Source organism: Mustela erminea, chromosome 3 (assembly GCF_009829155.1).
Source record: "Mustela erminea isolate mMusErm1 chromosome 3, mMusErm1.Pri, whole genome shotgun sequence".
NCBI lineage: Eukaryota > Metazoa > Chordata > Mammalia > Carnivora > Mustelidae > Mustela > Mustela erminea.
In genome coordinates this window covers 121,770,803-121,778,950 of record NC_045616.1, presented here as the reverse complement: position 1 = coordinate 121,778,950, position 8,148 = coordinate 121,770,803, and positions in this window count along the sequence as shown.

Sequence of the window (8,148 nt, the reverse complement as noted above, 5' to 3'; positions counted from 1 at the left end):
GGAATGAGGCTCCGCCCACCTCCCCCGGAGTTTGCTCCTCCTGCCCCAAGAAGCCCCAGCAGCTAGAACAGAGAGGCAGGAACAGATTCGGGAGGGGAGTCATCCACCTCACCTAAGAGCAGTGACAATACCCCTCATTTTCCTAACTAACAGGTATGAAGCACTTCACTAAGAGACAGACATTCTCCTGAGTGCTTTAGTTATATTTTCTCATTTATCCCTATAAATTAAATAATGAAGAAATCAGACTCTGAACTAAAGAGACCTGCCCAATGTCACACAGCCAGAAAGTGAAAGAGTAGGGACCAGGCTTTTTAATTAATACCCTCTTTCTGTCTCCAGGAGAATACCTCCACACCCCATCTCCTTATTCATCCCAGGTTCAGGGCTCCACTTCCCACTGGCTGACAACCGTTGAAAGGCATCCTTCCGGGAGATCCTCTTCCCTGGGAAAAGTTAGGAGGAAAAGAAGCAAGCACTCACTCACCTCTAGCTGCTTCTTAGCTTTTGTGAGGTTTCAGGGAGAAAGCAGTGGGGGTTCTTTGGGAAAAGGGCAGAGACTGTACAACCCCAAGCCACATTTCACTGGCTAGGACACAGACACCAGGAGAGCATATGATTTGCCTAAGGTCGCACATGACATTCGGGATAGGACTCTGCAGCTAAAGAAGGACTTGTGGGGGTTTCTCTAGTGTTTCATTTTCTGTCATTATCTCTGCTTCAGTCACAGATGCACAGGCCAAGATTTCCTCCTTCCTTAAAATTATAGCATTTTACTCAAGCCAGACCACTCTCTGTACCATCATCTCATGGGCCAAGAGCTTTACTCCAGTGATCTCTCAGCTAACCGGTAGCATTCAAGACAGATTTGTCCAGCCCCTCCCTCACATGGGACCCCTTCCAAAGTCCTGGATGCAATTTCAAATTTGTAATTTTGTATTCCTTCCCTTAAAAAGGCCCACTCCACCCCTTACAAGCACCTCCCCATCCCCACCCAAGTGGTATAAGCGTCAGGTTCAAAAAAACCTAACTACTTCTCTGGGTAACATTGTCATTCTGTTTTTATGATGTGGAAACTGAGGCTTAGGGGGGTATAGACTAGCTTGACTGAAGTCACCGCTAATCCTTGGCAGAACCCCAAATCTACCCTAGCCAGATCTTTCTGTCTCAGAAGCCTACAGCTGTGACCACCACACTGACCTCCTGGTTTGAATCCTGGCTCCACCCTTCAAGGCTCTTGTTCTGAATTAACTGAGACACTTGCTGCGGTTTGGAATGTCTTCTCTTCACTCGTCTGGCAGCATTACGTGGCAGCATTCCTGGTCTGTGAGGCGGCAGGCTTCATCCTCGGGCCTGCTCATTCGCAGCACTGAGGTTCTATAATTCATTCTAATCTCAGTTTTCATCCCACCAACAGATCTTGGCTCCCGCTGAGGCAACAAGATGGATGAATGAGATTGTAAAGGAGTTTAAGATGTTTCAATATGGGCCAGGTCCTGTTTTCCTCCCCAGGTTGTGAGAAGCCTGAGTTAATCTTCAGACCTTTGAGAATGGAGCTGCTGGAATACAGGAATTTGCTAGGGGCCCTTCCCAGATGTCATCAGCTACAGGGAAATTTGCAGAGCACTGTCTACAGGCATCCGACTTGGCGTATCACCTGTCAGCCGGCCAGAGGGCTTCTTCCAGGTGGGGGTCTCCAAAGCAAGCCCTTTAACACTGACCCAAGCGTCTGCAGCTCTTGGTTCCACTGCCACCCTTACATGAAGTTGCTGTGACCCCAGGAAAGGTATTGCTTCTCTCTCTTCCAACTTGCTGGGGGGGGGGCACTCTCCCTGGGTGCTAGGTTGTAGGGGACTTCTAAGGCACTGAGAACCCTGGGGGCCTGTGCTTTTCATCCCCCCTGGGCGCTGAGCTGCAGGCCCAGCCTCTCTTTGGTTGGAGCCCATGGTCCTTGTGTGAGCACAGCCTACTCACTTGGTATTGCTCCGGTGGGTGGAACAAATGAGATTTAAATAATGATAATAATCTTTTATGACCCTGTAGAGTAAACTAAACAGACGGCCTTTTTTCTTTCACTCTTTGACGGTCCCTTTGAAAGCTAGTGTGTATCAGAATCATCTGGGGAGGTAATAAGGCACAGAGAGACTCTGACTCATTGAAGTAGGGGGAATCTGGGCCGTTGCATTTTGACCAAGTTTCCCAGGTGGTTCTGACACCGGCCAGAGTTTGAGTTCCACTGTGCTATGGGGTAAAAGTCATTGCCCATCTTTAACAGGTTAGAGGCTGGGAAGTGCTTTACCTGAAGGTGTAGGACTTGGTTAGAATGGACAGATCACACTCTTTTTTTTTTTTTAAAAGATTTTATTTATTTATTTGACAGAGAACACAAGTAGGCAGACAGGCAGGCAGAGAGAGAGAGAGAAGCAGGCTCTGCACTGAGCAGAGAGCCCGATGCGGGGCTCGATCCCAGGACCCTGGAATCATGACCTAGGCTGAAGGCAGAGGCTTTAACCCGCTGAGCCACCCAGGCGCCCCAGATCACACTCTTTTAGGCAGGACGTTGGCGACTTCAGAAACGCTGAAACCACTACTGTGGTGGGAATTCATCGCCCAGCCGTGTTCCTTGAGTAGTTCTTCCCAGCCTGTGGCTGATGCCTATGACTCTCTCCCTGCCTGCATATCGACTCCCTATGTGCCGATAATCACAACTCACTGTAGTGAGTCTTCCGTCACCGCCCCGAGACTACGTGCATCATACAAGGAAGGCCCTGTTATCACCCCCACTTTACAGATGAGGAAATGAGGCTCAAGGGGGTTACTTGACTTGCCAGAGGCACTAGAGGCTGAGCTCTGATGTGAATCCAGGCCTCTTGGAACGTGTGCCCTGACGATGCTTAATGTATATTAGAAACTCCAAAATAATCATAAACATCATCCTAATAAACCCCTCCATGTCATAATTTATGTGGTTGAAGACTTTGGGATTTCATGCAGCTATCAAATTTCCAAATGACTTTTAGGGACAGGCATAGATGGCCAAATTCTCATTCTTCTCTGTAAGTATCTTAAAAGGGTCATTTCTTGAGGCATCTGGGTGGCTCAGTCAGTTAAGCACCTGCCTTTGACTCGGGTCATGATCCGGAGTCTCAGGATTGAGTCCCACATCGGGCTCCTTGCTCATTGGGGAGCCTGTACCTCCCTCTGCCCTTACCCCACTCTCTCTGTCTCTCTCCAAATAAATAAATAAAATCTTTAAAAAAGGGGGAAGGGGAATCATTTCTTAAAGAATATTTCAGTCCCCAAAAGCTGGAAGGACACAATCTCAGGATAAAGGACAATGTTTTTAATGCTAGAAGCGCTCCTCCCCTTTCGGGCTGGTCACTGCTCCGGGCCTTGGTGTTCCTCACCTGTGAAATGCTGACAAGGGCATCTTGACCTCTCCAGGCAAGAGTGAGGAACAATAGAGAAAAGGGACAAGTACAGTGCCTCAATCACCAGTAGGGCCCCAGAAAGGGGAGATAATTTTTTTTTTGAGAGAGAGAGCATACAACATGCTCATGGGCACATGCATGAGTTGTGGGAGGGGCAGAGAGACAGAAGAATCTTAAGCAGACTCCACACTGACCCCTGAGCACAGAATCCAATTCAGGACTCGAGCCCATGACCCTGAGATCATGACTGACCTGAAATCAAGACTCGCTGATAGAGCCACCCGGTTGCCCCAGGGGAACTATTTTTCTTATACGATCTTATCCCTGGGGGACCTCGAAAGGTCATCTTGCTGAGCTGTACTATCTTGCCATATAGCTGTACTATATGAGGCCCAGAGAGGGAAGCGACACAGTGGATTAATAGTGGGCCAGGGCAGGGCCAAAACTATGACGCAGTCCAGGTCTCCTGATTTCCCAGCCCTGCTGCTTTCACCACTTCCCAGACACCTTGAAACGCCACACAGAGGAGAAGTTTCATTCATTCATTTAACGAGTATTTACAAGTCCCTGCCATGTGCCAAGTGCTACGGCCCTAATGGGAAGAAGGTAACGGACAAACAAAACCAGCGCGTGTGTCTTGGCTTGAGCTGCACCACAAAACACCACAGGCCAGGTGGCTTCAACACAGACATTCACTTCCTCACAGTTCTAAATGCTGGAAGTCCCAGATCAACGTCTGGTGATTCAATTAGGGCCACCTAGATAATCAGGATAATCTCATCTTGAGTATCTTAATTTAACCATATCTGCAAGGTGCCATATAAAGAAGCATCCACAGATTCTGGGATTTGGACGTGGATATCTTTGAGGCCATTATTCACCTGATTACCTTACCCAGCCAATCACCAAGCCAGGATCTGTCTGACTTCAGAACCCAACCATTGACCTTAAGCTGTAGTGTTTATATACAGGCATCTCTCTTCCCTGGATGTATGGAGCACATGCTCGTGCACACAATTACCGCTCACTTAGTGCTCATCAAATAAATGCAACAGTCTCCCTTGGGGCATTAGAGTTTTTCTCATTCAGGTAAGACTAAAGACTCAGATGGGGCTTCTGGGCCAACCCATTTTCCTTGTCGATCTACCCAAAGCAGATACCGCTGATGGCTCTGGCTCAATTTGCCTTCTTCCTTAGTTCTTGATCTACCACTTAATGACTCTGTGGTTGTTTTGTCCCATTTTCCTTCCCCTTTCCCTCCTCTTGCTACCTCCCCTTGCATCTTCTGCCTGTTTCTCTCTTTCCTTCTCTCTCCGTCTGTCCTTCCTCCTTTTCTATTCTTAGATGTCACAGAATTGTAGAATCCAAAGCACAGACTAGTTTCTTCATTCTGTAGATCTTGAAACTGAGGCTCAGAGAGAGGAAATGATCATATACAAAGATACACTGTGTTTGGGACAGAGCCAGAAAAAGAACCTAAAACATGCTTCTCATTTTAGGAAACGTCTACCCAAACCTGTTATTGTCTTTAAAAAATTTATTATTAATAGACATTATGTTTTAGAGTAATTTTAGGTTCACTCAAAATTTATTATTAATAGACTTTATGTTTTAGAGTAATTTTAGGTTCACTCAAAATTTATTATTAATAGACTTTATGTTTTAGAGTAATTTTAGGTTCTACTCAAAACTGAGTAGAAAGTAGAGTTCTCACTATAACCCCGTCCCCAGACACAGCTTCCAGCCTTCCCCACTAGCAACACCCCCAGCAGGGGTACATTTGTTACAATCAATGAGCTTACAGTGACTCATCCTTATCACCCCAAATCCATAGTTCACATTAGAGTTTAGTCTTGGTGTTGTATATTCTGTGGGTTTGGACAAATGTTTCATGGCATGTATCCACGATTACATTATCATAGAGGAGAGATTTTCTGTCCTAAAAACCCTTGCCTATTCATCCCTCCTCCCCCCAACCCTTGGCAACTGCTGATCTTTTTACTATCTCCCTAGTTTTGCCTTTCCCAGAAGGAATGTAATTGAAATCATTCAGTATATAGCCTTTTTAGACTGGCTTCTTTCCCCCAAGTCATAGTCATTTAAGGTTCCTCCTCATCTTTTCATGGCTTGACAGCCCATTTCCTTTTAGTGCTGAAAACACTGCACTGTCTGGACATACTGCAGGTTGCTTATCCATTCACCTACTGAAGGGCATTTTGATTGCTTCAAGCTCTTGCAATTATGAATATACCTGTTATAAACATCTGTGTGGAAGTTTTTGTGTGGACATGAGTTTTCAACTCATTTGGGTAAGTCTGCTCATGATAAAACGGTGTCCTCATTTTGTTAGGTCTGGTTTGCAGAACAGCCATTCTGGAGGAAATGATCTCTTACCTAGATAAATACCTGCACTTCAAACAAATCCCTGAGCTTCTCTGTGCTGAGTCACCTGAGCTAAAATAAGCTTGGGGAACACAGAGTCCAACCTTCTTATTTCATATACGGGGCAACAGGCCCAGGGAGATTGACTCTGCCCTGGATCTGGGACCCCACCTCTCAGCTGAGGTTGGGGGTTGCTGGATTGAGCTCTACTTTGGTAGGAGGACAGGAAGGAGGGATGGTCCTAGGGCTACTCCCCTTCTTAGTTGCTCTAGAAACAGTCCTGGCACTAGCTGCTATTAACCAGATTGTGACCCATGCACAGGCTTGAACCAGCTACTCTGCTGGCCCAGGATTAGGTTATCTTTCACCCCTGGAGTGGGGGACAGAGTCAGTCTTGGAACTGTGTACATAGGAAGAAGGGTGCCAGAGTGGTTTTCCAAAGGAAAATCAGGGAACAACTACCAAAAGAAGGGAGGATGGATGCTGGGCAGCAGAAAGAGATGCTTGCACACAGGAGAAATAAAACTTGAACATTAGAAGCTGTAATGCAAGGCACAGCATTGTAAGACCTCTCTACTGATCAAAGACAGGGCCACTGAAATAACAGTGACGTAGAGCTGGAAATTAACTTGCCATACTTATTGAAATTTTGAAAAGCACATTACCTTTACTCAGCAACTCAATTTCTAGGAATCTATCCTACAGAGATGCTTGCCCAGCTGTACACCTCAGTGTTTACTATAACACCATCTGTACCAACAAAGTATCAGAGATCCTGCATGTACATCAAGGGGATCCTGATCAAGTAAACTATCTTGATTCTGTGAGTAAAATGTTGCTGCAGCTGCTAAAAAGATTCAAGTACTTCTGTACATACTCATGTGGAGGGATGTTCAGGGTATATTATTGTGAAAAATGAAATGCTAACCTAAGTATAATGTAATCCCTTTTCTCTAAAAATAAGAAGTCACATACACATACAACCCAAATACCCACTCATACAAAGAAAACACATGCACACACACACACATACATACACTGCTATGGTCTGAGTGTTTGTGTCCCCCTAAAATTCATATGTTGAAATCCTAATGTCCAATGTGATGGTATTAGGATGTGAGGCCTTGGGGAGGAGATTAGGTCATGAGAGTGAGCCCTCTGAGTGAGATTTGTGCCCTTATAAAAGAGATGCCTGAGAGCTCCCTTGTCCCTTCTGCTACATGACAATACAATGAGAAGTCTGCAGCCTGGTAGAAGGCCCTCAGCTGATCATGCTGCGGCCTTGGCCTTGGACTTCCAGTCTCTAGAAGTGTGAAAAACAAAGTTCTGTTGTTTGTAAATCAGCTGGTCTGTGATATGTTTGCTACAGCAACACGTATTGCATGGACGAAGACACACACATCTCACATCCATCTTTGTATGTGCTGGCAAAGCTCTGAAAAAATTGATAGTCTTTGCTCGGACATTGTAGCTGTGTGAGTGGGGATACAGTACTAGCAGCGGAGGTAGAACTTCATGTTTTCATTTCAGTGCTTTAATTTTTAAAGATGTAGATGTTTTTGCAACAAAAATCAAAATTTAAAAAGGGTATGTTAAGAGTTCAGGGCAGCTCTGATAAAGTGTTGGAAGAAAAACAGAGGGGAGAAAAGTCTGTCGAATACTCATGTGCCCTCCGAGCAGGAACTGATCAGCTCTAGGAGGAGAGGGGCTGTGTGTTGGTGCTCACCTCTGCATTCCTTTTCTTTTTGAGTGTCGTGTCCCACACATAGTAGATGCCTCTGCTGCACTGTCTCTTTCCTACAATTCCGCTCTCAGGATTGGCTCTCCGTCAGCACTTCTGCAAGGAGAAATACACACACTGAAGTCTACCTTCAGGCCACTCTCCCATCCACTCAGACAAAGACAAAGAAGGAAACAGGTCAACGAAATCCCTGCATAGTAAGCTTAACTTCTGGGTTTTAGGTTCCAGTTAACCCATCTTGTTAGCCATAGTTCTCTGCTATAAATTCACTAAAAAATAAGTGCTACCAAACTGAGGACAATTTTCTTCCTCAAATTTAACTTCAGAAGTATCTTTCCCCCTCCACCTGCTTGTGATTCCTTGTTCAAAGGTGAAGATCATTAAGGAAGAAAAAAAGAGAGATCTGGCAGTTAATATTTACCCAGGCAGGGTGCTCCTGTGGGAAGAGGGCTATGCAGTTCCCCCAGGAAATAACCCATCCAGAATCCTGTTGATGTGAACAACAAACCTGGGGGGGAAGAAGGAAAGGAATTATAGTCCCCTTTTTACATATGAGCTATTTGAGCCTAGAGGGGTTTAATGACAGGACCACGT